The 9,017-nt window shown below is 37.9% G+C and overlaps 1 pseudogene; it reads left to right on the top strand.

Moving 5' to 3' along the window:
* Positions 1–373: 373 nt before the first annotated feature.
* On the top strand, positions 374–1,672 carry LOC104211338 (UDP-glycosyltransferase 90A1-like; annotated as a pseudogene).
* Positions 1,673–9,017: the final 7,345 nt, after the last annotated feature.

Here is a 9,017-nt window from a genome sequence, read left to right as displayed (position 1 = left end):
CCGACGGTGAGACGGAGAAGACACAAAGCATCGGTGATAAGGTAGTGGTGATGAGAATTGTTTGCTATTTTGAAAATAATTTCTAAATTTTTACGAACATAGATCTACATAATGGACGGAATAAGTTTATTAGTGAAAAGTTATTTGGAGGGAAAACATAAAACAATAAGTAGTAAAAATTTCTTTAAATTAGTGAGTTTCAGTGGCTATTTCCTTTTATTGCCAGTAAAAGGGTACTTAATACCGGCCAATGCTCATCTGCCGCTAACATTTGAGTTTATGAAATCATTTAATGACCTTTGTTTCATTGCCGCTAATAGATTGCCGCGAAAGACTTTTTTGTTGTAGTGCTGCTGCTACAACTCATGTTGTTATGTTCCCTTTCATGTCCAAAGGCCATACCATTCCATTCTTTGACCTTGCTCGCCTTCTTCTCAATCGTGGAATAATTTCTATGATCACCATGTTCACTACTCCAGCAAATCATCCTTTCTTCTCCAGCTCCCTTTTCGATACCAACATTAATATCATCGACATCCCCTTTCCTCATAATGTCTCAGGAATTCCCCTGGTGTCGTAAGTACTAATAAACTTCCATCTATATCACTTTTTCTTCCCTTTGCTAGCGCGACTAAGTCCATGAAGCCACATTTTGAAAAGGCGTTAGCGTCTCTTAATCCGCCAATTACTTTCATGATCACTGATAGCTTTGTCAGCTGGACTTTAGACTCTGGAAACAAATTTGGTATCCCAAGACTCTCCTATCATACAATTAGCCCATTTGCCACGTGCATGGGACGTTGCTCCAGTGCACTTCTTCGAACAGAATTGTCCGACAATGAGCCTTTTACAGACCCTGACTTCCCCTGGATTAATCTCACTAGAAACGCTTTTGATTCACCCTTCAGAGAGCGCGAACAAAAGTGTCCCCTTTTCCAGTTTGTTATAGAGTCAATCATAGCCACCTCGAAAAGTTATGGTGTGCCTTTTAACAGCTTTTATGAGCTCGAATCTATCTATGTAGACTACTTTAATACTAGATGTAGTCCAAGAGCATGGTGCATTGGACCATCTTGTGAGTAACAAAAAGCACAATTAGTGAAATGCCTAGAGAAACCAGCTTCGCACATCATGAAATGGCTTGACGGAATGGTACAACAAGGGAAGCCAGTTTTGTACAGAGATATCACCTGAACAATTCAAGGAAATTAAAATTGGGGGAGAAATCCTAAGTCAATTTCTTGAGAGTTGTCAGGAGAAATACTATAGTTGATGAAGTTAATGATGGCGTAGGGTTTGAGTTTGAAGATAGGGCGAATAACAAGGACTGGTGGTGACAGAGTGGGTTGATCCAAGAGAAAACCTAGGTCACGAGAGCGTTCAAGGGTTTTTAAGCTATTGTGGTTGGAACTCTATAATAGAGAGCATATGCGCAAAGGTTCCAAATCTGGCATGGCCTATGATGGCGAAACAACATTAAAATGCTAGATTGGTGGTGGAGGAAATCAAAACTAAGATAAGAGTTGAGACACGCGATGGGTCAGTGAGAGGGTTCGTTAGTTCGGAAGGTTTGGAAAAGCCAGCAAGGGAGTTGATGGAAGGAGAGAAAGGTAAAGAGGTAAGGAACAAAGTGAAGGAAATCGGGGAAGCTACCACTAATGCTGTCAAATAAGGTGGATAATCTTGGAAAGCATTGAATCACTTGATTGTTGAGTTAACATTGGTTTGATCAGTTGTCAAGTTTTTCTTGTTGAATTTGTTCAGAAATAAATTTGTGTTGTACGTATTGTATTTTGATGGTTTTCATTTTACAAGTGCCCATTTTATAATTTGTTAAAATGGTTTGATGATCCTTTGGATTCCTGAGCAGTTATTTTTACTTTATTCATAACTGAAGCTTGTTATCAATCTGATCCAGTATTTTAAAAGGCGTTTCTATGGCGATCACCGGGGCTATCCCTAGGGCGGGCGAGGTAACGGCGCAAACGCAAGGCGTACATCCCAGTGTTCTGGGCATACACCTAGGCGTTGAGCGAGTTTTTTCTTTGGAACATAAGCTAGAAATTCTCTCCAAATTAGAATAAAAATTGCTAAATAAATCCTTAATTTAATATCAAAAGATTCAAAAGCCAGCTTGTTGTTAAATTCTAAAAAGTTAAGAAACTTAAAAGCCAAAAGATTTCCTTAATTCTTAGTCTTAATTTTTATTCTTTTCTTCCTCTTCTACCAAGTGAAAGAAAAATGATCAATTTGTAAATGACAAAGGAAAATGCATCATCCTTCATGACTTGCTCTTGTTAAGACGCTTCTGATTGTAGATTCTCTCTTTGTTTTTCTTTCTTTTCAAGTTCTTTTGCTCTTTCAAGTTAGTTAAAAATTTCTACTCAGCTTTTCTGAAAGTGTGATTAGCTTCTTCTTGTTTTAAGTAAATTGCATATTTTCATTAGCATATTAAAAGTTGAACTTGAAGTTGTCTAAATGAAAAATTATGGCAACTTTAAGTATTTCATATATATTCAACTTTGTTCAGAATTATATTCATTAACACATAAAATCCCGTTATACTACCCCAAATTAAAAAGGTTCAGTGTTATTGCTCGCTTCATGCAAAAGAGAAAGCAAAAGTAAATTGAAATAGATAACTGAAATAATTATACAATTTCTCTCAAAATACAAAATTAAAGTTTACAAGCAACAATATTTAGTTAAGTAGATCACGCAAATTAAGTGATTAGTGCATCTATCCCTTTTTCATTGGGGGAATCCAAGAAAATTAAGTGATTCGAACGAATTTGTTGCTAGGGTCACTCTTACTGGCTTATCCCACCCAAAATAAATGTTATATAACCCAAAATTACACAAGCTGCTGCACATATAAAATAGACTTTATTCTGTTGGACTTTAAGCCATTGGGCTTTAAAAGAGAAGAAGTGTGAATTGGAAATGGAGGGAAATAAAATGGAGGGAAAATGAAAATTTGAAGAAGTGAACTTTTGTCTTGCACTTTGTCCCTCATTGGTGAGGGACAATCACATTTATGTGCTTATATATAGATTCACTTCTTAAAGCTCTTAAAAGGAGTTGAAGAGAATGAACCCTCGCGCCGTCGTCGTCGCTCGCTCGGCTCGGCTTCGGCTTATTTTTGGACAAAATTTATTTAATTATTTAATAATTAATTAAATGCCAAATCACTGTTGAACGTTCAGAGGGCCTCGCTGGCCGCGGTTCTGCCGCGACCGCGGTAGAATCGCGGCAGTCAGATTCACAGAATCTCTCTGGCCGCGTATTTTCTGAAAAGGCACCTTTCCAGACACCTCTTGTGATATTTGCCTATAAATTCTGAGGCAAGGCTGCATCTTCCATATACAAAAAAAGACTCTAGAACTTCTTTCTTTCTGAATATACTGCATCCTAATTCGCAGTCTCTCTCTCTCAAATTCGTAAGTGTGATTTTGCTCCGTTCTTTGAGTTCGTTGGTATCCTGCAGTTTGTATTGCCACTGTTGCAGGAAGGTTTATTCCGTTTTATCCTGGGAGGATTTAATCCATTACCTTGGCAACGTGTGAGGGGGTTAAAATTCCTTAAGGACGCACAAGAAAATTGTGGACTCGGAATATTTCTGATTCTTTACTATTTTATATATTTCTTTATTCTTCTAACAGTTTCCTGAATTTTGTTTTAACTCAGTAACGTTCACAAGCTTAAGGAATTTTAATTTTACTAACGTTTCTGTGTTGATAATTAAACTATTTTCTTTATACTTTGTTGGAGACTAAAGTCTTGTTGCTTTCTACTCCTATAATTGTTTCTGTCCGGTTTAAAGTACATAAAAACTTTGCCGGAATAATAAACGTACGGGTTTGAAGTATATAAAAACTTCACCATTGTTACGTGTTGTATGGTTGGTTTGGTATTCAGTTTGAAGATATCAAAAACTTCACTGATTAACAAGTTCTGTATTGTTTTCAACTTTACAGAAATATGACGAATGAAAACCAAACTAATGGAAGTGTTGCGGGAACGGTTGCTGCTGTTACAAGCCGTTCTACTCCTGCTCATGCTATGGCACCGGCAGAAAAACCCGGAAAGTTTTCCGGGATTGACTTCAAACGTTGGCAAATGAAGATGCTCTTCTATCTTACTACGTTGAGTATGCAACGTTTCATCAAGGAGGATCCTCTGGTCATGGCTGAAATACTCCGAATGATGAACGACTTGTTGTAACTGAAGCATGGAAACATTCTGATTTCTTGTGCAAAAACTACATATTGAGTTGTTTGGAAGATGGCTTGTACAATATCTATAGTGTCATGGAAACTTCAAAAGCATTATGGAATGCACTAGAGAAGAAGTACAAGACTGAGGATGCCGGACTTAAGAAGTTCGTGGCTGCAAGGTTTTTGGATTTCAAGATGATTGACACTAGGTCCGTCATAACTCAAGTCCAAGAATTACAAGTCATTGTGCATGACCTCCTTGCTAAAGGTATGACCCGAATCAATAATTTTATTAATAAGATTTATCTTATTATTAATTATGAATTTGTTATTGAAGGTATGGTCATAAATGAGGCCTTTCAAGTCGCTGCTTTCATTGAAAAGTTACCTCCGTTGTGGAAGGATTTTAAGAACTATCTTAAACACAAGCGGAAGGAGATGACACTAGAAGACTTGATTGTTCGTCTGAGGATAGAAGAAGACAACAAAAATGCTGAAAAGAAGTCACGTGGAAACTCGACAATAATGGGGGCAAACATTGTTGAGGAGGCGCCACAAAATAAGAAGAGGAAGAAGGTTTCCGGACCAAAGAATTACCCAAAGCAGGAAAAAGTTCAAGGGTAATTGCCACAACTGTGGAAGATCTAGGCATAAGGTCGTGGATTGTCGTGCGCCCAAGAATGATAAGAAGAAAAAGAATCAAGCTAACATGGTTGAAGATGAAATGGAGGACTTATGTGCCATGTTGTCTGAATGCAATTTGGTAGGAAATCCAAAAGAATGGTGGATAGATTCTGGAGCCACCCGCCATGTTTGTGCTAACAAGGAGTTATTTTCTTCTTATGCCCCCGCAGGACCCGACGAGACAATCTTCATGGGAAATTCATCCTACGGCCAAAATTGAAGGAGTTGGCAAGATTGCGTTGAAGATGACGTCGGGAAAAATAGTGACTCTAAATCAAGTCCTCCATGTTCCAGAAATTCGCAAGAATCTTGTGTCTACCTCACTTCTTGTCAAGAATGGATTCAAATGTATTTTTGTTTCTAATAGTGTTGTACTTAGTAAGAACGATGTATATGTAGGAAAAGGTTACCTAAATGAGGGCCTTTTTAAGCTAAATGTAATAGCAGTTCCTATCAATAAAGTGAATGTTTCTTCTTACTTACTTGAGTCAAACACTTTATGGCATTCGCGTTTAGGTCACGTAAACTTCAAAACATTGCGGAAGATGATAAATCTAGAAGTATTGCCAAAATTTGATTGCATTAATTCCAAATGTCAAATATGTGTGGAATCAAAGTATGCTAAGCATCCTTATAAGTCCGTTGAAAGGAATTCAAGTCCTTTAGACTTAATTCACACAGATATTTGCGACATGAAGTCAACACCATCTCGCGGTGGGAAAAAGTATTTTATTACTTTTATTGACGATAGCACGAGATACTGCTATGTTTATTTACTTAATAGTAAAGATGAGGCAATTAATGCTTTCAAGCAATACAAGAGTGAAGTTGAAACGCAACTAAACAAAAAGATCAAAATGATAAGAAGTGATAGGGGTGGCGAATATGAATCTCCTTTTGAAGAAATTTGTTTGGAAAATGGCATTATTCACCAAACAACTGCCCCTTACTCTCCACAATCTAATGGAATTGCGGAGAGGAAGAATCGAACATTGAAGGAGATGATGAATGCATTGCTAATAAGTTCTGGCTTACCACCGAACTTGTGGGGGGAAGCTATACTTACAGCTAACCGGATAATCAATCGTGTACCTCATAGTAAAACACAGTCCATTCCTTATGAAAAGTGGAAAGGAAGGAAGCCTAGCTTGAAATACTTCAAAGTGTGGGGGTGTTTAGCTAAGGTACAAGTTCCTAAACCTAAAAGAGTTAAGATAGGTCCAAAAACGGTTGATTGTGTGTTTATTGGATATGTAACCAATAGCAAGGCATATCGTTTTCTGGTTCATAAATCAGAAAATCCTGAGATTCACATTAATACGATAATAGAATCAGATAATGTTGAATTCTTTGAAACTATTTATCCGTATAAAAAGGAAAGTGAAGTGACCTGCCAAAAGTCAAAACGACCTCGGGAGGAAATAACAGATGGTATGCCTAATGAAGAAAATCCAAGAAGAAGTAAACGTCAAAGGATATCTACTTCATTCGGTCCAGATTTTCTGACTTTTCTGTTAGAAAATGAGCCTCGTACCTTCAAGGAAGCAATGTCTTCCTCAGAAGCACAATATTGGAAAGAAGCTGTCAATAGTGAAATAGAATCCATATTGAGCAACCATACCTGGGAATTGGTTGATCTTCCTCCGGGTAATAAAACGTTGGGTTCTAAATGGATTTTCAAGAAGAAAATGAAAGACGATGGTACTATTGACAAATACAAGGCAAGACTTGTTGTCAAAGGATTTAGACAACAAGAAGGTCTTGACTATTTTGACATATACTCGCCGGTAACAAGAATTACATCTATTCGGATGCTAATAGCGTTAGCCGCCTTGTATGGTCTTCAAATCCATCAAATGGATGTAAAAACAGCCTTCTTAAATGGTGATCTTGAGGAAGAAATTTACATGAACCAACCTGAAGGGTTTGTGGTTCCGGGAAAAGAAAAGAAGGTGTGTAGACTTGTTAAGTCTCTTTATGGATTAAAACAAGCACCCAAACAATGGCATGCGAAATTTGACCAAACAATGTTGTCAAATGGTTTTAAGATTAATGAATGTGATAAGTGTGTTTACATTAAGAACATTCAAAATCATGTAGTCATTGTTTGCTTATATGTTGATGATATGCTAATAATGAGCAAAGACATTGCCGACATTCAAGCTACTAAGCGTATGCTTGCTAGTAAGTTTGATATGAAAGACTTAGGAGTTGCCGATGTAATTCTAGGAATTAAAATCCAGAGGACTCCTCAAGGTCTAGCTTTGTCTCAATCACATTACGTGAAAATGGTACTTGAAAAATTCAAACACTTGGAATTTAGAAGTGCAAGGACTCCAATTGACTTAAACCATCATCTTATGAAGAATAAAGGCGAAAGTACGTCTCAATTGGAGTATGCTCGTGTGTTGGGAAGTCTAATGTACATCATGAACTGTACACGACCCGATATAGCTTGTGCAATAAGTAAACTTAGTCGATTCACAAGTAATCCCAACAAGCATCACTGGGTGGCTATGAAACGAGTTCTGGGATATTTGGAGTATACCCAAGACTACGCTTTGCACTACAATAAATATCCTGCGGTTATGGAAGGATATAGTGATACTAATTGGATAACCGGCTCATCAGAAACAAAGTCCACAAGTGGATACGTGTTTACTGTTGGTGGAGGAGCAGTATCTTGGAAGTCTTCCAAACAGACATGTATCGCTCGCTCTACAATGGAATCAGAGTTTATAGCATTGGATAAAGCCGGTGAAGAAGCTGAATGGCTTCGGAATTTTTTAGAAGACATTCCGTTCTGGCCAAAACCTTTGGCTCCTATTTGCATACATTGCGATAGTGAGGCTGCAATAGGACGGGCAGGGAGCGTTATGTATAACGGAAAGTCTCGTCATATACGACGAAGACATAATACCGTTAGACAACTACTTTTTAGTGGAATTATCACTATTAATTATGTAAGATCAAAGGATAATGTTGCGGATCCACTTACAAAAGGCTTAACCATAGAGGGAGTTGAGAAATCATCTAAGGGAATGGGACTATGGCCGAGGACAAGTCAACATGGCGGTAACTCTACCTAAAATTTTGGATGTTCCGAGATCTAGGTTCAAGGAGCTCAAACAAAGTTGTGATTGACCGGTTCAACATTGTCAAAACAAAATCTTTGGTCCATTCTCGTGATGAAGACAATGTTCAGTAACAAGGATAGAACTTTACACGTTCTTTAATGATTACCTAAGTTTGATGAGGTATTTATTAAATAATGTCAATCTAAAGGATTACACGTTTAGAAATCACCTATGTAAGTGTGAAGAAGAAGCCGCTTCAATGAGAATTCTGTAAGGCCAATTCTCTACGCACTTATGAAACCAGGCGGTGTTCATGGCTAAAACGAACACAACAATGAGAATCAAAAGACGGTTAAGGGTTGGTTGTGTGACATATGGCTGTCTAGGTATACACTAAAAGTTCGACGGTTCAAAGATATCAAATCTATCGATTGACCGAGTATATCCGACATATGTTCACTATGGAAAGTTCAAAGGGAAACCTACTTATCCAGATGCAATTAATCCTTACTTGCAAAATCACATAGCTTTCATCTATGATCTTTCTTGATACAGCCATTCCCATTCATGTGGGGGATTGTTGGACTTTAAGCCATTGGGCTTTAAAAGAGAAGAAGTGTGAATTGGAAATGGAGGGAAATAAAATGGAGGGAAAATGAAAATTTGAAGAAGTGAACTTTTGTCTTGCACTTTGTCCCTCATTGGTGAGGGACAATCACATTTATGTGCTTATATATAGATTCACTTCTTAAAGCTCTTAAAAGGAGTTGAAGAGAATGAACCCTCGCGCCGTCGTCGTCGCTCGCTCGACTCGGCTTCGGCTTTGGATTTGGATTTGGATTTGGATTTGGATCGATAAGATTATTTTTGGACAAAATTTATTTAATTATTTAATAATTAATTAAATGCCAAATCACTGCTGAACGTTCAGAGGGCCTCGCTGGCCGTGGTTCTGCTGTGACCGCGGTAGAATCGCGGCAGCCAGATTCAGAGAAGCTCTCTGGCCGCGGTTCGGCCATGATCGCGGTAGAACCGCGGC

This window comes from Nicotiana sylvestris, chromosome 12, assembly GCF_000393655.2.
Source record: "Nicotiana sylvestris chromosome 12, ASM39365v2, whole genome shotgun sequence".
NCBI classification, from domain to species: domain Eukaryota; kingdom Viridiplantae; phylum Streptophyta; class Magnoliopsida; order Solanales; family Solanaceae; genus Nicotiana; species Nicotiana sylvestris.
The sequence above is the reverse complement of the archived record's forward strand: the minus strand, read 5'-3'. Positions and strand labels throughout refer to the sequence as shown.